A 21567-nucleotide genomic window follows, 5' to 3' on the forward strand; every position below is an offset into this window, starting at 1 on the left:
TCATTTTCCAAAGGAACTGTCAAAAATGAAAGGTGGAATCTGATTGGTTGCCATAGAGCATGAGGGCATGTGGACAGAGGTCTTCTTCATTTAACAGTGAGGAAAGTATCTTAAAGGGGACCTTTCATGGGTTCAGACATTATAAAATAAGTAGCACGTTATGTAAGGCATAAAGCAGGGATCTAATAGCGCTTACTGTTTTTCCTGGGCGCTGCTCCGTTCGCCCGCTGTGCCCCTGTTAAATTCTCCCGCCTGGTATCCTAATTAATAGCATCGGAACAGGGAGGAGGAGACGCCAGGGTTTCTCAAGGGGTGTCTCCTTCTCCCTGGCTGTAATGCGGTCCAATCACAGCGGAGAGCGTCTCTCCATTGAGAAACCCTGGCGTCTCCTCCTCCCTGTTCCGATGCCATTAATTAGCGTACCAGGCAGAAGAATTTAACAGGGGCACAGCGGGTGAACGGAGCAGCACCCAAGAAAAACAGTAAGCGCTATTAGATCCCTGCTTTATGCCTTACATAACGTGCTACTTATTATATAATGTCTGGACCCATGAAAGGTCCTCTTTAAAAAGGACCTGTCACCTCTTCTGACATGTCTGTTTTAGTAACTACTTGCATTCCCCATGTAATAACAATTCTGAAAAAATATTTTCTTATGGCTCTATGTTGTGCCATTCCTTTATTATTCCTGCTAGAAGTTATGGATGAATTGCCAGCAGCTTGCAGTAAGGGTACAGACAGGTGTTACCAGTTGGGGATGTGTCTTTTCACCGTCTGACACCAGCAACACTGATTGGACAGAGTCAGACACACCTGCTACTGGTAACACTCAGCAGTACCTTTACTGCAGACTGCTGGCAATTTATTTGTAATCTTCTAGCAGGAATAATACAGGAATGGCACAACATAGGCATGAGAATAGATGCTTGAGAATTGTTATAACATGTGGAATGCAAGTAGATACTAAAACTGACATGTCAAGAGAGGTGACAGAGATATCTATATATATATATATATATATATATATATATATATGTGTATATATATATATATATATTCTCAAAAAAAAAATAATATAGTACAAAGTGGATAGAAATGTGCGTTTTAAATGTATTGTCAATGACAAAATTATGAATAAAATGATATTAGGTGGCATCTCTGAAAAGAAAAAATGTGGTTTGCTGTGGACTTGTGATATTAAGTTTTCATCTAACATTTTAATTAAAAGTATTGACAACATGGAGAAGAGGAGAAAGCCGGTAACCGAACCGATCAGTGCATACAAATGATTGCATTCATTTCTTCTGTGAGGATGGGCTGCATCATTCATCCAAAACAGCTCTGTGACGTCTTAAAGGGCTTATCTGACGATGATAACCCCACTCCCAATCCGTTCTTAGGCTATCTGCACATGTGCAGGTTTTAGTCACGTATTTATTCGGTTTTTAAAGCCAAAATGATATGTGGCTCATAAAAGGAGAATCAGCACAGCTTGTTTTATTACTACAATGGGAGTTAAAGGGGTTCTCTCACTTCAGCAAGTGGCATTTATCATCTAGAGAAAGTGAATACAAGGCACTTACTAATGTATTCTGATTCTCCATATTGCTTCCTTTGCTGGCTGGATTCATTATTCCAGCAATTACGACCACCCTTCAATCCATCAGTGGTGGCCGTGCTTACAACACTATAGGAAAAAGTGCCTGCCTCTCTGGTGGCCAGGACCGTGGGAGCGCACATAGGCTGGTGGTTTTTTTTTTTTTTTGTTTTTTTGTTTTTTTATAGTGTGCGAGCACGACCACTGCTGATGGATTGCAGGGAGGTCATAACCATGGAAACGAGCAGTGTATAATGTGATGGAAAAATAAATCCAGCCAACAAAGGAGGCAATATGGACAATCACAATGAATTCATTAGTGGCCTGTATCTGTATTAATTTTCTGATAAATGCTATTTTCTGAAGCGAGACAACCCCTTTAAGGAAACGGCAGAGCACCGGCCTGATAGGCTGTTGCCATAAGCCCAGCTACCAAGGATCAGCACCATGTCCCATCTCACCTTGGAAACAGAGAGATGGAACAACCCCTTTAAGGACAGATGCTATTTTTCTCTTTTTTTATATTTTTTATATCCACTTCTGATTTTGTCTTCAAAAACTGCATCAAGAAACCTGATCAAGTCCAGTCCTGCACACGGAGTAAAATAACTAGCTCTTGGTCGGACTGGACCCTTCCTTGTATTACATGGTCATCCTTTAATTTTGAGGAGCATACTACAACTACACTGGAGTGACCACAGCAAAGGGAGCGTGTGGCCAGACAAAAAAATATCAGGGGTTCCGGGAACTAAAAAACATTCCTATTCTCTGACAACAAGTAGAGATCTTAATTGATGACCAGGTTATCAAGGTCTGATTGTTAAGGGTCCAACTTCCATCACCTCTGCTGATCAGTTGTTTGAAGTGGCTATGGCACTTGGTCATTAGGTCAGCAGCATTTACCGTAATCCCTAGAACACCCTCTTTGAAATAGTGATGGATTGAAGTGCAAACTAATGTCGCTTTGCTAACAGAGAGGGATCGTGGGCAGGGGACCCTCTCTTTGACTCCTTTATGCACCTAAAAAGAGAATCTGTCAGCTACTTTTGCTGTTTATAACTGAAGCCAATGTATTATAACCATACCTTTGTGTGGGTAATCCATTTAGCAAAATGCCTGAAAATGAAGTTTGTTGGCTATGCTAATAAGCCTCTAAGTGCCCAGTTATTAAGAGTTCCAGGAACCTAAGACCGCCTTTTGTAACAGTCCAAACCCGCTTCTTCACTTGTGCAATATCCCTCACAGTGTTAATGTAGTGGGACCGCGCTGCTCCTTGTTCACACAAGGCGTTTTTCCAGGAATGCAGGTAATCACTTTCTCTGGCTCAAGACAGACACCCTTTAGTTGGATAGTGGTGTGCTTCAACCCAGATTGAAGCTCAGCAAATCTATGCTGGATCGTTAAAGGTTTTTCTGCAAGATGTCATAAATCACACAATAGTGAGAGTACCTCCGGCACAGTAAAAACTTTGTTTTATTATACTCACAGAAGTAAGAAGGTTATTCAGCATATCAATATGATAGTATTCTTTCCACACAGCCTGGGCACCTACTATAGACAATACTTACCCAGTCCCCGGCACCTGCCTCCCTCCAGATCCCTGCATGACCACTGCTGAATCTCCCCGTCGCATGGATTTAAACATCCGGCGAGGGGGGGGGGGAGCAGCCAATAGCAGGCCGCGATGGTGACCAGCCTCCCTAGTGTCGCGGGTGTCGCTAAGGAGGCTGGTCACTGTCGCGGCCTGCTATTGGCTGCTTCTCTGTCGCTCTGATGTTTTGTTTCGCACGATGGGGAGATGCAGAAGTGGCCGTGCAGGGATCCGGAGGCACGTGGGTCCCAGGGACCGGGTAAGTATCGTCTATAGGAGGGCCTGGGCATTGTGGGGGTTATTTGTACTATTGGATGTGCCCTTTAAGCTACAGAGCATGCACCGAGCATCAGAGGTGCTTGTTGCATGCTCTTTAGCTTCACTGAGTCAGATACCCAGTGCAGGGAAGGGGGTGGGCATGCGCAGGCCGGCTCCTGTTCTGTGCTTGCGCGAGAAGGTACTGGGCACAAGTGAAGTGGGATTGGGCTCTTACAAGAGGTGGGCTTTGGAACAGTTAATCACGCCCCACTGGGCACTTTTATGGTCATTAGCATAAATAACAAACTTCATTTTGGGGTGTTTATGGATTACCTGCACAAAGGTCTCGCTGGATTTGAGTTATATACAGCTAAAGTAGCTGACAGATTCCCATGATAGGGAATGTGTCATCAAAAAATGACTAATTGTTTAAATCACATTTTTGTGTGTTTGAATTTTTGGTCACTTTTTTATTTTACTTTCCATGTCACTATATTTAAAAAAATGTATAATTGTTCCCGATAATTGGTCTGAAAAAAATAATTAAAAAAAACAGGGCTGTGTTAATCCAGCACTACAGTTGTCCATTTTAAAAAGCAGTCCATGCAGTGTGGCTGCTGTTCAGACCGGTGCTATACCACGGACTGACCTGCCAGCTCTCCTCTTTATGGCATTATACTATTACACAATTGTCTCTAATTACCTGATAATGGCATTAGCATACAGTAATCCCTGCTTGATGTGATTTCCTAGAGGAGTGTGTGACATTGACAACCATGTATCCAATAGTCTCCTTTCACTTAGGAAGCAATGTCTATTCACTTGCTATTAGCAAAGTCTCAAGACCCTGAGGATCATTTATTAAGATACTTGCGACTATTTTAGTTGAAAAATAGTCACAAGTCTTATTTTTAACCAACCGTGTGACAATATTTAGTCGCACGGCCAGTTTTGCGCCATGTTCGGGGACCGTGCCACTGCTGGAGTCTCAGCCCCAACTAATTTTCTACGACTGGATGCCGGCATAAATGTTGGAAAAAAGCTACACTAGCCTGGATCTAGGTATTCCTCCAGGCACAAGTACATCAGTGTTCAGCCGCTCAGAAGATGATTTTGGAGCGGAGACAAAAGTAGTGCATGCAGGACTTTCATCTCCGCTCAAAAATCATATTCTGCGCGGACACCGAACGGACCCCATTATAGTCTTTAGGCTCCGATACGCTCAGTTAGGTCTCAGTTATCTGCAGAATCCGTCCTTTCCGTTCTCCTGCTCCTCAACGGAGCCGGAGAACGGAAAGGAGAAATGGTGATGTGAAAAGAGCCTTAGCCTAAGATGCCCCTAATATATGACGAGGCACGCAGCTCGTCAAAAATTAGACAGTTTTTAGCACAAGGGCGAAACTAAGGGTACATTTACACCGAAAGATTATCTGACAGTTATTGGTCAGATGGCCATTTACACACGCAGATCTTTTGTTCTACACACCAACTATTGGTCTGATTAGACCAAAATTGGTCAGATAATCTGTTGGTGTAATACAGCCCTAAGACTGGCATAAAAGGCGGTCTTAGTAAATGTGCCCCTCTGACCGTTCTATGTCTCAGAGATAATCTGAAGGAAGTTATCGCCCCATTAACACGTCTAATATTAAATCTTGCCTTTGCTTAGATTCCCACTGATAGTCACACAGCACATATAGAAAGCACGTGTTGTGCCCAAGTGCGTGTACACAGTTGGGTTTGAAATTTACATGAGAACTAAAGTAGTACTTTACAGTAAGTGAATCTTTATAGGGGCCGACACCCGTCCCCGTGCAGAAGGGATGATTGCTGCACCTAAACGAACAGTTTGTTCCCGAATCATATACACAATACCTTTGCTCCATGTGTCCACCTGTCCCGCCAGTAAAAACGAGATAGTAACACATATCCTTTTTTTCTAATCGTTTTTTGATTTCTGATTATAGTTTTTTATTTCTTTTTTATTCTATTTCCTAAACATGATTATCGAGGCTGCCATCTTGCCTGAGCCGTTTATAACGGCATCTAGAGAATTGCTTTACTGCAGCCACCTTGGGCCATAGACACAGTAGGCAAGCCCCGTGAGACCTGTGCAGAGGTCCGGAGGGGGCAGATCAGCTCTCATATTGCCTATTGTGAATGTATTTACTAAATATTAGGGAATTGCAAAATCAGCAATTTTCTAATTAATAGGCAAATCAATACATGCTCTGTTTAGACCATAGAAACAGTTTCGGGAACATTTCCTAGAACTGCTTTTTTAAAGGGGATGTCTGATGAAGACAGGCAGCCGATCACTATGGGTTCAATCCTCTATTATAGAAAGCTATGGCCATCACACATCTCCTAGGAAAATTGCTGTATAATATTAATCCGCAGATTATGTAGTGAAGGATGTGACAATTCCCCAAATATACCATGTTATCACATTTACCATATGTGTTCAGCTTTCTTATCTCAAAATCTGATGTGACATAAGGCCTGTTCCGTAGCAGTTTCTCTTATTATTTCCTCATCTGTTATGTACTGTATGGCTTTGATATTTGCCGTGATTGAAGTGTATGGCAAACAGGAACACATTTGTGTCCTACTGAGTCAAGCAATGTAAAATCTAGGACTACGTGCAGATGGAGAGACCGCATTCTCCGAGCTTTTAAACCAGCTGTGGGGGATGAAATCACATATTTATAGCCATTGAACATAATGTAATGCAGGTTTATTATTCTGTGATCACCAAGGGCCATGATCGCGGTGCTCAAAGAAATACTCGCAACGCAGCACGACCACCTGTCTGTTACAGGGTTTTTATGCCATTTGAGAATCGCAGCGTCTACTTTCTTTCGCCAGTAGATCTTGGCCCTGCTGACCATGGCTTTATCAAATGAATAGGGATGAACTGCATTCCCTGATTACGGCTAGCCTGACATCTGAAGCACCGGTCTCCAGCAAGCTGTTCTGGCAGAGAACAACACTGGCTAATCCCTCAGGCTGATGTTAGGAGCTGAGACTTTAGCCAATGTATTCCTCTCAGGAACACAACGGAGCCCTTTTGCACCACCGTCCAGGTATCTCAGCGTGGCATGGGTTCCTACCACTAGACTTACCTATGGGGTGTGGACACGGTCTGAGAGGTGCTAAGATACAACTCACAGCCAAGCTCCCACACACATACCTCCATAGTGAGAGGTTTTTGAGCGTCTCCTCCCATTTAGACCACTTTATTTCAGTTATTTTTCCAGAGAACAGCCTACCAAAGTTCTCCAGATCCGGCATTGCAGGATAGTGCCACCTGCCCACTGGACCCCATTGACTCTAATGGGATCTGGAGGGGATCCGGCCACTTCCCAGGCCAGAACAGCCTGCCAGAGATGTGAAAGTAGCCATTGACCTTAAAGGAAACCTGTCATCACTTTCTAAGTCTATTTATCCACTCACTTTTCTATAAATATACGTTTTAATACACTTAGGCTACTTTCACACTAGCGTTCGGGTGTCCGCTTGTGAGTTCCGTTTGAAGGGGCTCACAAGCGGACCCGAACGCATCCGTACTGCCCTAATGCATTCTGAGTGGATGCGGATCCGCTCAGAATGCATCAGTCTGGCAGCGTTCAGCCTCCGCTCCGCTCAGCAGGCGGACACCGGAACGCTGCTTGCATCGTTCGGGTGTCCGCCTGGCCGTGCGGATCCGTCCAGACTTACAATGTAAGTCAATGGGGACGGATCTGTTTGAAGATGACACACTGTGGCTCAATCTTCAAACGGATCCGTCCCCCATTGACTTTACATTGAAAGTCTGGACGGATCCGTCTGAGGCTACTTTCACACTTAGAAATATTTTAACATTATAATGCAGACGGATCCGTACTGAACGGAGCCACCGTCTGCATTATATGAGCGGATCCGTCTCAGAACGCAAGTGTGAAAGTAGCCTACTAATGATATTAAAATCAATTCTGAACGAACTATCAGTTCAGAGAAAAACCCCAAATAAATGTTCCCTCCTTATATGTAAATGCACCTTAGATGAGTCCTCCATGCTTCAGTGATGAGTCCAGCGTTCTCTGACTCATGGAGTCCAGCCACGCCCACAAATGAATAAGACACACCCTTTACGATTGCTCCTCTCCACCTCTTCTCTTCCAAGTCTCGCAGCTGCGCAGTATACAATATATGATCAGCAGTAGTGTTGATCACGAATATTCTAATCGTGAATTTTTATTGCGAATATCGGCACTTCGTAATCGCAAATATTCTAGATTTTTTTTCATCAGTGAGTGAGGTGACTGGTTCTGCACATGTGCGGGATTTGGGATGTGAGTTCGGGAGGAGAGTAGGATCTTTAGATTCTGTCACTGTAAAATAAGTACTTGGCGTTGTTTAAAAAAAACTTTAAAAAAAACTAGGATGATTAGGGTGGGGGAGAACTATCTCAGGATGCCGATGATTCTTATGGCAAAAAAACGGTGACAGGTTCCCTTTAATGGTGCTGTCTCAAGAAAATAAAGCAATTTCATTTGTAATCTCCAACATCTTCTTAACCACCTCCGGACCGCCTAACGCACATGTGCGTTCCGGAGGTGGCAGGCTGGCGCACAGTCACGCATATACGCGTCATCTCGCGATACGCGAGATTTCCTGTGAACGCGCGCACACAGGCGCGCGCGCTCACAGGAACGGAAGGTAAGCGAGTGGATCTCCAGCATGCCAGCGGCGATCGTTCGCTGGCAGGCTGGAGATCCGAATTTTTTAACCCCTAACAGGTATATTAGACGCTGTTTTCGTAACAGCGTCTAATATACCTCCTACCTGGTCCTCTGGTGGTCCCTTTTGTTAGGATCGACCACCAGAGGACTCAGGTAGGTCAGTACAGTCGCACCAAACACCACACTACACTACACCCCCCCCCCCCGTCACTTATTAACCCCTTATAAACCCCTGATCACCCATGATCACCCCATATAAACTCCCTGATCACCCCCCTGTCATTGATCACCGCCCTGTCATTGATCACCCCCCTGTCAGGCTCCGTTCAGACGTCCGTATGATTTTTACGGATCCACGGATACATGGATCGGATCCGCAAAACGCATACGGACGTCTAAATGGAGCCTTACAGGGGGGTGATCAATGACAGGCGGGTGATCACCCATATACACTCCCTGATCACCCCCTGTCATTGATCACCCCCCTGTCATTGATCACCCCCCTGTAAGGCTCCATTCAGACGTCCGCATGATTTTTACGGATCCATGGATACATGGATCGGATCCGCAAAACACATGCGGACGTCTGAATGGAGCCTTACAGGGGGTGATCAATGACAGGCGGGTGATCACCCATATACACTCCCTGATCACCCCCCTGTCATTGATCACCCCCCTGTAAGGCTCCATTCAGACGTCCGCATGTTTTTTGTGGATCCGATCCATGTATCCATGGATCCGTAAAAAATCATGCGGATGTCTGAATGGAGCCTTACAGGGGGGGTGATCAGTGACAGGGGGGTGATCACCCTGATCACCCCCTGTCATTGATAACCCCCCTGTAAGGCTCCATTCAGACGTCCGCATGTTTTTTGTGGATCCGATCCATGTATCCATGGATCCGTAAAAAATCATGCGGATGTCTGAATGGAGCCTTACAGGGGGGGTGATCAGTGACAGGGGGGTGATCACCCTGATCACCCCCTGTCATTGATAACCCCCCTGTAAGGCTCCATTCAGACGTCCGCATGTTTTTTGTGGATCCGATCCATGTATCCATGGATCCGTAAAAAATCATGCGGATGTCTGAATGGAGCCTTACAGGGGGGGTGATCAGTGACAGGGGGGTGATCACCCTGATCACCCCCTGTCATTGATAACCCCCCTGTAAGGCTCCATTCAGACGTCCGCATGTTTTTTGTGGATCCGATCCATGTATCCATGGATCCGTAAAAAATCATGCGGATGTCTGAATGGAGCCTTACAGGGGGGGTGATCAGTGACAGGGGGGTGATCACCCTGATCACCCCCTGTCATTGATCACCCCCCTGTAAGGCTCCATTCAGACGTCCGCATGTTTTTTGTGGATCCGATCCATGTATCCATGGATCCGTAAAAAATCATGCGGATGTCTGAATGGAGCCTTACAGGGGGGGTGATCAGTGACAGGGGGGTGATTACCCTGATCACCCCCTGTCATTGATAACCCCCCTGTAAGGCTCCATTCAGACGTCCGCATGTGTTTTGCGGATCCGATCCATGGATCCGTAAAAATTATACGGACGTCTGAATGGAGCCTTACCAGGGGGGTGATCAATGACAGGGGGGTGATCCGGGAGTCTATATGGGTGATTACCCCCCTGTCATTGATCACCCCCCTGTCATTGATCACCCCCCCTGTCATTGATCACCCCCCCTGTCATTGATCACCCCCCCCTGTAAGGCTCCATTCAGACATTTTTTTTGGCACAAGTTAGCGGAAATTTTTTTTTTGTTTTTGTTTTTTCTTACAAAGTCTCATATTCCACTAACTTGTGTCAAAAAATAAAATCTCACATGAACTCACCATACCCCTCACGGAATCCAAATGCGTAAACATTTTTAGACATTTATATTCCAGACTTCTTCTCACGCTTTAGGGCCCCTAAAAAGCCAGGGCAGTATAAATACCCCACATGTGACCCCATTTCGGAAAGAAGACACCCCAAGGTATTCGCTGAGGGGCATATTGAGTCCATGAAAGATTGAAATTTTTGTCCTAAGTTAGCGGAAAGTGAGACTTTGTGAGAAAAAAACCAAAAAAATCAATTTCCGCTAACTTATGCAAAAAATAAAAAATTTCTAGGAACTCGCCAGGCCCCTCATTGAATACCTTGGGGTGTCTTCTTTCCAAAGTGGGGTCACATGTGGGGTATTTATACTGCCCTGGCTTTTTAGGGGCCCGAAAGTGTGAGAAGAAGTCTGGGATCCAAATGTCTAAAAATGCCCTCCTAAAAGGAATTTGGGCACCTTTGCGCATCTAGGCTGCAAAAAAGTGTCACACATCTGGTATCGCCGTACTCAGGAGAAGTTGGGGAATGTGTTTTGGGGTGTCATTTTACATATACCCATGCTGGGTGAGAAAAATATCTTGGTCAAATGCCAACTTTGTATAAAAAAATGGGAAAAGTTGTCTTTTGCCAAGATATTTCTCTCACCCAGCATGGGTATATGTAAAATGACACCCCAAAACACATTCCCCAACTTCTCCTGAGTACGGCGATACCAGATGTGTCACACTTTTTTGCTGCCAAGGTGGGCAAAGGGGCACATATTCCAAAGTGCACCTTTCGGATTTCGCAGGCCATTTTTTACACATTTTGATTGCAAACTACTTCTTACACATTTGGGCCCCTAAATTGCCAGGGCAGTATAACTACGCCACAAGTGACCCCATTTTGGAAAGAAGACACCCCAAGGTATTCCGTGAGGGGCATGGCGAGTTCCTAGAATTTTTTATTTTTTGTCACAAGTTAGCGGAAAATGATGATTTTTCTTTTTTTTTTCTTTTTTCCTTACAAAGTCTCATATTCCACTAACTTGCGACAAAAAAAATAATAATTCTAGGAACTCGCCATGCCCCTCACAGAATACCTTGGGGTGTCTTCTTTCCAAAATGGGGTCACTTGTGGCGTAGTTATACTGCCCTGGCAATTTAGGGGCCCAAATGTGTGAGAAGAACTTTGCAATCAAAATGTGTAAAAAATGACCGGTGAAATCCGAAAGGTGCACTTTGGAATATGTGCCCCTTTGCCCACCTTGGCAGCAAAAAAGTGTGACACATCTGGTATCGCCGTACTCAGGAGAAGTTGGGGAATGTGTTTTGGGGTGTCATTTTACATATACCCATGCTGGGTGAGAAAAATATCTTGGTCAAATGCCAACTTTGTATAAAAAAATGGGAAAAGTTGTCTTTTGCCAAGATATTTCTCTCACCCAGCATGGGTATATGTAAAATGACACCCCAAAACACATTCCCCAACTTCTCCTGAGTACGGCGATACCAGATGTGTCACACTTTTCTGCTGCCAAGGTGGGCAAAGGGGCACATATTCCAAAGTGCACCTTTCAGATTTTGCAGGCCATTTTTTACACATTTTGATTGCAAACTACTTCTTACACATTTGGGCCCCTAAATTGCCAGGGCAGTATAACTACGCCACAAGTGACCCCATTTTGGAAAGAAGACACCCCAAGGTATTCCGTGAGGGGCATGGCGAGTTCCTAGAATTTTTTATTTTTTGTCGCAAGTTAGTGAAATATGAGACTTTGTAAGGAAAAAAGAGAAAAAAAAGAAAATCATCATTTTCCGCTAACTTGTGACAAAAAATAAAAAATTCTAGGAACTCGCCATGCCCCACACGGAATACCTTGGGGTGTCTTCTTTCCAAAATGGGGTCACTTGTGGGGTAGTTATACTGCCCTGGCAATTTAGGGGCCCAAATGTGTGAGAAGTACCTTGCAATCAAAATGTGTAAAAAATGGCCTGCGAAATCCGAAAGGTGCTCTTTGGAATATGTGCCCCTTTGCCCACCTTGGCAGCAAAAAAGTGTCACACATCTGGTTTTGCCGTACTCAGGAGAAGTTGGGGAATGTGTTTTGGGGTGTCATTTTACATATACCCATGCTGGATGAGAGAAATATCTTGGCAAAAGACAACTTTTCCCATTTTTTTATACAAAGTTGGCATTTGACCAAGATATTTTTCTCACCCAGCATGGGTATATGTAAAATGACACCCCAAAACACATTCCCCAACTTCTCCTGAGTACGGCGATACCAGATGTGTCACACTTTTTTGCTGCCAAGGTGGGCAAAGGGGCACATATTCCAAAGTGCACCTTTTGGATTTCACCGGTCATTTTTTACACATTTTGATTGCAAAGTTCTTCTCACACATTTGGGCCCCTAAATTGCCAGGGCAGTATAACTACGCCACAAGTGACCCCATTTTGGAAAGAAGACACCCCAAGGTATTCCGTGAGGGGCATGGCGAGTTCCTAGAATTTTTTATTTTTTGTCGCAAGTTAGTGGAATATGAGACTTTGTAAGAAAAATAAAAAAAATAAAAATCATCATCATTTTCCGCTAACTTGTGACAAAAAATAAAAAGTTCTATGAACTCACTATGCCCATCAGCGAATACCTTAGGGTGTCTACTTTCCGAAATGGGGTCATTTGTGGGGGTTTTCTACTGTTTGGGCATTGTAGAACCTCAGGAATCATGACAGGTGCTCAGAAAATCATAGCCGTTTCAAAAAGCGGAAATTCACATTTTTGTACCATAGTTTGTAAATGCTATAACTTTTACCCAAACCATTTTTTTTTTTTGCCCAAACATTTTTTTTTTATCAAAGACATGTAGAACAATAAATTTGGCGAAAAATTTATATATGGATGTCGTTTTTTTTGCAAAATTTTACAGCTGAAAGTGAAAAATGTCATTTTTTTGCAAAAAAATCGTTACATTTTGATAACAAAAAAAGTAAAAATGTCAGCAGCAATAAAATACCACCAAATGAAAGCTCCATTAGTGAGAAGAAAAGGAGGTAAAATTCATTTGGGTGGTAAGTTGCATGACCGAGTGATAAACGGTGAAAGGAGTGTAGTGCCGAAGTGTAAAAAGTGCTCTGGTCATGAAGGGGGTTTCACCTAGCAGGGCTGAAGTGGTTAAAAGGAATCTGTCAGCAGTTTTATGCTGCTAGGTTCTAACAGTTCCAGCACATGCCAATGAGTCCTGATATTCATGAGCTCACTGCTTTACCCACCTACCTGCCTCTGATTGACAGGTTTTCCCCATACAAATTATCAGGTGGGTGGGCAGAGCCAGGCGCTCATGAATATGGGGACTCGTTCGACATGTTCATTTGAGTCAATTAAAGAAAGTTACCCAGCATTTTGCTAAGAGGACCTGTCACTAGTTTATGTTGCCCTTAGTTAGGACACCATAAAACTGAAGATGGATTCCCTTTAATTTAAGCATCACTGAATTAAAGTGAATCTGTCCCCTCTCCTGACGCCTGTTTTAGTAACTACTTGCATTCCCCATGTAATAACAATTCTGAACCATCTATTCTTATGACTCTCTATGTTGTTACATTCGTTTATTATTCCTATTAGAAGTTATGAATGAATTACCAGCAGTTTGCAATGAAGGTCCAGATGGGTGTTACCAGTCATGAGTGTGTCCCTGGACAGTCTGACACTGATTGGGGGACACACCGCAAACTGGTAAAGGCTACTTTCACACTCGCGTTTGGTGCAGATCCGTCTTGTATCTGCACAGACGGAACCGCACTGATAATGCAAACGCTTGTATCCGTTCATAACTAATCCGTTTGCATTATTCATAAAAAAAAAAAAGTCTAAGTCAAAACGGATCCGTCTTGACTTAAATTAAAAGTCAATAGGGGATGGATCAGTTTTCAGTTGCACCATATTGTGTCAGTGAAGACGGATCCATCCCCGTTGACTTGCATTGTAAGTCTAGACGGATCCGTTTGGCTCCGCATCGGCAGGCGGACACCAAAACTCTGCAAGCTGCGTTTTAGTGGCCGTCTAAAAAACGCAACGGAAACCAAACGCAGCCAAACTGATGCATTCTGAACGGCTCCTTATCCATTCAGAATGCATTGGGGCTGAACTGATCCGTTTTGGGCCGCTTGTGAGATCCCTGAAACTGATCTCACAAGCGGACCCAGAAACGCCAGTGTGAAAGTGGCCTAACATCCATGTGGTCCTTCATTGCAAACTGTAATTCTTTCATAACTTCTAGCAGAAATAATAAAGAAATGGCACATCATAGTCATAAGAGTCATAAAAATAGATGCTTAAAAATTATTATATGGGGAATGCAAGTAGTTTCTAAAACAGATGTCAGGAGAGGGGTCAGGGCTTTTTTTTAATACACATTAAAGGGAAAGTACCATCAGAAAATGAACTATTTGTTTAAATTGTGTTTTTATATTAATCATGTTTTTAAAATAATTTTTTGATGATATTTTACATTTTCCATGTTAAAGATCTATATAAAATAACCTAAAATCCTGCTGTTTTTGCACTGGCCACTAGGCCTAATAATGGGCCCCACTTCTTGGTTTGTACAGATCACTGTACTGCAGCTACCTGCTTATCTGTTATTTTAATCCTGCCTGTAATGATATCACCTCTGTGTATAGATAAGACCGGATCCTCCATTCACAATAGGTGATTGTCAGAGCTCATCTATTCTGTCCTTGTACAATGACCTCTGCACAGGACACAGAGCTGCCTAGAAAACTCTCCCATAGAAGTCAATAGAGTCCCCTACAGACCATTGTGTATATGACAATTTGGCCCCAGAGTTGAGATCTTGGGTGGCTTTATCTGTATTTTATCTAATGGTGAGTGGGACGTCGGCTGCGCAGATTCACTGCAGTGTTCACAGTATGATGTGACTATTCAAAGGACCTACATGGGACAGCCTTGGGTCACCAGAATGGGAGCACCTGGTGGCTCTGGTTCATGGAGAGGGTTCTGTCCAAACTTCTTAATAAAGCAAAATGTGTCACCTTCTTATGTGGAAGAAGGGCCTAAGTGCCCAGGTGGGACTGCTACCTTCGAACCCCTTGTAGCTTTACCCATGCCTGTGGCATACTTATGGCTTTCCGTCGTAGGCCATGTATTCCTAAGTTGCTACACAGTCATTTTTGAGTAAAAGTTGATATTTTTGTATATTTGACCCATTCAGACCACCATGGGTCTTAAGAATGGCAGGGTTCTGTACCTCATTTCCACTGGAGATGTGGCTCCTACTAAAACTCTTAACATGAGAGCAGTAGGTTTCATTAGATCCCATTGATTGACTTGTCAGAAGTTTCGAGTTTGACAATGAAAGCCATTTAGTTAATCCTCAGAGTCCTTTTAAACACTAAATTTGCTTTCATGGCTGTGACGGGCGACATAGGAAATGTTTTCAAGTGTGATGTCTAATTAGACATGATTTACAGGAAGACACAAGGGCATGTGGTGATATTACTGAGGTCGTAGCAGCGATCTGGGCCTTGACCTGCGATGATGGCTCTATTCACATAAACATACTTCTCTACGTGGCTGTCCTTGGATGACATGGAACTTTTCCTTGGAAACACAGTGAGCAGTGTTAACAAAAATGGCACCTGACCTTTTAGAAAAAGTTGGCATTTGTCACCACTAGCGCAGGGCCGCCACCAGACTATAATGAGTGTGAAATGTTTTCATCCTTCTGGTTATGGAGTCCATCCAAAAGGATTGTGTTTTTCGCCCCAAGAGCCCAGTCTTGCATACCACAATTATGGCTTTGAAACCTCAAGCCGGCTATAATATAAAGTGTAAGTTTTCTTGATGTGGGTATTTTTGGCCCACAATGTATTTGGATCAAAACAGAAAACGTCTTTATCTGTGTATAAATGTCACGTTTAATAGCTTTCTTATACACTTTGTTTAATTCTTTATCTTCAAACTATCTACTGTCTATTACATCCAGCTAGTCCTGCGGTCAGCTGAGGAGAGGACAGGACTCCAGGCTGACACATTGTAGCAAAGTATCAGCGAGCTATGTGCAGCTGCTGCTGATGTATTTGGCCCTAGCCAGGATACAATGTAGTGCACTACACAGATAGATGCTGGGCTAGCTTTGAATAAGTTTGCTGCCTCCGAATGTGCTTTCATTCACTGACGGCAAGCAAATATCCTGATTGTGAGAGACTGTGCACGTACAGTATAATAGAATGTTGTGGACAGATTAAAGGTCTTCTGTCACCACATACCAGAAAAGGGGATAACACTGGGGAACCCAAGTAGCATTTTGGAATGTGGGAGATCTGCCTATTTCCAAGACTGGGTTTTTAGTTGCATTCAGATATGACACTTTTTCTAGTTTTATCCTAATAAATGTAAAGGAACCCCCACAACTACACATTAAAGGGGTTGTCTCGCTTCAGCAAATATCTAGTTACTAATGTATTGTGATTGCACATATTGCCTCTTTTGCTGGCTTGATTCATTTTTTTCATCACATTGTACACTTTCATTTCCATGGTTATGACCACCAATCCATCAGTGGTGGTCGTGCTTGCACACTAGTGCTAGCCTATGTGAGCTCCCACAGTCCCAGCCACCAAAGAGACCGACACTTTTTCCTATAGTGTGCAAGCACGGCCACCACTGTTGGATTGCAAGGTGGTCGTAACCATGGAAACGAGCAGTGTATAATGTGATGGAAAAATGAATTCTTCCAGCAAAGGAGATAAAATGGACAATCACAATACATTAGTAAGTGCCTTGTATTAATGTCCTCTAAATAATCAATGCCACTTGCTGAAGTGAGACAACCCCTTTAATGCCGTGTCCTCAGGATCGGCCAAAATAGCCAATAGACATGGGTCTCAGCTATGGGACCTGCTCCTATCTTGCATTTATGGTATGCCCTGTGGATATGTCACAAATATCCAGCTTGGAATACTACTTTAAATGGCACCTGTCACCACTTATATGGTGGAAGCAGAGTCCCATGGTGGAAGCAGAGTCCCATGATGACTCTAGCATCTCCATATGTTCCATCAATCCTCCCAAAAAATACTTTTTATAATATGCAAATTAAACCCTTGGTGTAACGAGGGTGGTTCTGTTAAAGAGGCTCCCCTCCCTGTCTTCTATGCAGCGCCCCCACCGCTGTGATGGACAGGCCAGGCAGTCCCTGAAGTCTTGTGGGATTGCGTTCTGTACATGCTCCATAAAAGGATGTAGCTTGCCCATCTGCCCGGCGGTCTCCATCCCTTTACTTTACATGTACAGAATGTGATCCTGCAAGACTTCAGGGACTGCCGGGCTTGTCCATCACATCACAGCATAGAAGACAGGGAGGGGAGTGTCAGGGTGCAACAAGTTACAGTGGCACCGCCCTCTTTGCGCCTAAAGGGTAATTTGCATATTGCAAAGTCATTTTAAGCAGACTGATGGAACATATGGAGATGCCAGAGACATTATGGGACTCTGCTTACGAGTGTGGATGGACAGCTACAGTACCTACCATTTGATGAAGTAGTATGTGGTGACAGATGCCCTTTAAATCGGTGATCCCATCTGGATAATTGTGACATATCCGTAGGATATGCCAAAAATGTTCGATAGATGTTGGTCACACGCAAAATAGGAGTATGGCCCATAGGTGAGATCCAGGCCTATTGGACATTTATGGCATATCTTGTGGACATGCAATAAATGTACAGTTGTGGCAGTTCCTTTACGTTTATTAGGATAAAACTAGAAAACTTCTGTTATATCTGGATGCCTACTAAAAATCCAGTCTTGGAAAGAGGCAGATCTCGCACTTCTCCAGTGTTATCCCCTTTTCTCTTTAAAGGGAACCTGTCACCTGGATTTTGTGTATAGAGCTGAGGACATGGGTTGCTAGATCACCGCTAGCACATCCGTAATATCCAGTCCTCATAGCTCTGTGTGCTTTTATTGGTTATAAAATCCGATTTGATAAATATGCAAATTTACCTGAGATGAGTCAGAGCTTGAAAATATGACTCTTCTCTGGTCACACAAGTAAGATATGACTCTCCTATGTTAATTTTCATATGTATCAAATCGGTTTTTTTACACAATAAAAGCACACAGAGCTATGGGGACTGGGTATTGCGGATGTGCTAGCGGCCATCTAGCAACCCATGTCCTCAGCTCTATACCCAAAATCCGGGTGACAGGTTCCCTTTAATTCCTGTGGGTGGTTCATGACTCTTTTTTTAGCGTCTTTAACCCTATGTCTGTTTATAGAGATGCCCCATGTGCTGGTAAGCCAGAACATGAAGGATCTTCTAGAATTGTGGGTAGGAATTTAGAAATATTGGCGGTGGCGATGACTCTCAAATGCAAATGTCTTTTCTTATTGAAGGAAAATTACATTTTGATCAGTAGATTGGTAATATGGTACGTACTTACCTTGTGCTGATACCGAACTAACGTATTCTTCTCCATTCATACCTGCAACTAAATTTATAATCCTGATGTCATCCTTTAATACGAGTGAAATGCATGTGGTGGATCGACTGCAGATTTTTCATAGTGGAAAGTGTATCTGTACAAAATCCTTAGATGCAAAATCTGCATCGAATTCTACAAATTTTGTTGCAGATTTCGGTGCATAAATGCAGAATATTTGCCAAGATCTCAACCTTGAAATCCACAGTATAAATTGCCATGCTGTGTTTGTCTTATTTTATTTGTTATTGTATCAATGACTTTATTTTTGATATGGGGATATATATATTTATGTAAATAAATGCTTAAATTTATTCATTTTGGAGTGATGTAACTCCATAATATATATCCTTGAAATACCTTTAAAATAAAAAAAATTACATATAAATTGCCATGCTGTGAATACAAAATCCATACCATACCATTATGAGATTTTGCTAACTGATTTTAATACATCCTCTGTGAACTGTGAAATATTAAGATGAGCATCAGATTACATACCATTTATTATACGTTTACATCCATGTGCCCTCCTGATATATTGCATTCTTGGCCCTCGTCCTGGGCTCTGCTTTGTCTATACATGTAGCAGTTTAATGTGTATAGATTCCCTCTGTGATCATCATTGATTTACATGCAGGCCTGTCTGCTTACATAAGAGCAAGGCGGTGTGCTTGCCAAGTGACTGTCTGCATTGCTCCTATTAACTCTACTGTTCTTAATTTCTTAAAGGGGTTTTCCATCATTTTGATATTGATGGCCATCAACAGGAATCCAACGCCCTGCTCCATTGCCGATCATCTGTTAGCTCCAGTGCCAGAACTTCAGAGCTCAGTCCATGGTGTAGTGGAACCTGCGGCCCTCCAGCTGTTGTAAAACTACAACTCCCACAATGCCCTGCTGTAGGCTGTTTGGGCATGCTGAGAGTTGTAGTTTTGCAACAGCTGGAAGGCCTCAGGTTGAGCATGCCTGGCGTAGTGGAGGCTGCTGTTAGCGCACAATGGATGGAGCTGTGTAGTTCCAGGGCTGGAGCTACTCCCTAATAACTGATTGGTGGGGTGGAGGGTGGCAGGCCCCCATCGTTTAGATTTTCATGGACTGTCCTGAGGATAGGCTGTCAGTCTCAAAATACTGGATAACTCCTTTAAAGATGATTTCCAGGACAATCAAATTGTTGCCATGAATATCAGATCAGTTGGGGTCTAATTCACAGCATTCCCACCAATGAGATGTTTGAAGGGCCACGGCTCTCACACCGGTGCTGCAGTCTCTTCATTGTTTACGTTGCTCTGTGAACCCGCACACCATACTTCTAATATTGGTAGTGCCGGTATTGCGGCTTTTTCCTAATTGGCCAAGTGTGCTCGTATTCTCAGTAAGGTAAGGGGAATAAGCCACTGCCAGAAACCTCATGCCCTGTCCTTATTTCACCGACATCAGATGAGAGAATCTGTACACCCCCATTCACATTAGATGGTCGTCCTGGCGAATTGGCAGGTTGGGCTGATGTAAAGCTGGCCATACACCTGAGACAATGATCGGCCACATTGCAGCCGATCAATTGCCCATTGGATCTTTCGTGCGAACTATCCTATCACCAACATGCCAGGCAAAAGTGTCCAAAAAGGGAGTCTGTTTAAAAAAAAAAAAAATGACTCCCTAGTCTTTGAGCACAATGGCAAATGATGAGCCGTATTCAGCCTGCCATGCCATAAGCATTCAGTTTCAGCAGAAATTTTCCAGCATGGCTGATTATTATCGGTGGGCCAGAGTCTGCCACTGGTCATCATGAATGATTGTTCGTGCTAGTTGTTAAATTGGCTTTAATCTCATGTGTAGGGCCAGCATTAGCCAAACGTGTATGGCAACCTTAAAGGGGTTTTCTGAGATTTTTATAGTGATGACCAATCCTCAGGATAGGTCATCAGTATCTGATCGGTGGGGGTCCGACGCCCGGGATCCTTGCTGATTACTGTTTGACAAGGCAGTGGTGCTCCTCCTTGCTTTCTCTCTGCTTTTCCTAGGCAGACACGTTTATGTGTCACGTGGCCTAGGAGCAGCCCCGCTCCATAGAAGTAAATGGGGCTGAGCATGATACCAAGCACAGCCACAATACAATGTACGTGAGCTGTGAGAAGGCAGCAGCGTCAGAGGAGCGCCGATGCCTTATCAAAACAGATGATTGGCAGGGGTGTTGGACTTCTACCAATTAGATAGGAAAACCCTTTTAAGCCACTTAAGAAGACTGTGGCAGCAAGTTTTCTCCAACCAAAACAAAAGATCATCTTTGTTAAAATGCAGACTGACTGATCCCATCACTTCCTGCCCCTGTGACATCTGCTGTCTGGGGAGCGATGGGATTGTTGTCCGATCTCTTCAGAAAAGTGGTTTGGATCAAATCTCATCATACGTGTCATCTTTATTCTTCATCTTTTCATATTAACTCTTAGCTTCTCCACGGTGATTAGGGATCATGACCGCCATGTTTGTCCCTTGATAAGTGCTGCTTACAGACCTTGGGGGATGCTAGAAAGTTGGTAGCAAAGCCGTTATTTCACACTCTGCTAGGCAGTGACAGCACCATTATAGTCTTAGTTACTGGTTTGTCTCCTTGTTGGTAATGGGTGAGTTAAGATCTATAGAGCTCTTACTTGGACAGATAGCTGAAATGAGAGGGACAGGCCATGCATGGCTGCCATTTCTATATGTAGAATGCTACATAACAGACATGCAAATCAAACTTTATAATTGGTAGACTGGTCCAGTATAAAATTTTTATACTGGAAGGGAAGGCGCCTAAGTGGTAATCTCAAGAGCATGCAGTGACATTCTCAAGTGTCCATGATACATGCAATCTAAATCTCACATTTGCTTTGGAGCTGGCAGTGCACAGTTCAGACTGTACTGTACCTGTACACATAAGCACTATGATGTTTTGTAGCATTATGCACTATATAAGAATACCTGGTAACCTGTGTTCTAAAAGGATTTTGAACCTAAGATAAAACCTAAAAAACATCTTCTATGAAAGCAAATCTGATCTCCATGAGGAAGCATTTGGGGATTTTAACTCT

General features: G+C 43.4%; 1 protein-coding gene across 1 annotated transcript in view; it reads left to right on the plus strand.

The window, feature by feature from the left end:
• LIMCH1 (LIM and calponin homology domains 1) overlaps positions 1-21567 on the plus strand; it is a 323950-nt gene that overhangs the window by 114099 nt on the left and 188284 nt on the right. The gene's annotated exons all lie outside the window — the stretch shown is intronic.

The sequence above is a fragment of the Bufo gargarizans genome, chromosome 1 (assembly GCF_014858855.1).
Source record: "Bufo gargarizans isolate SCDJY-AF-19 chromosome 1, ASM1485885v1, whole genome shotgun sequence".
NCBI lineage: Eukaryota > Metazoa > Chordata > Amphibia > Anura > Bufonidae > Bufo > Bufo gargarizans.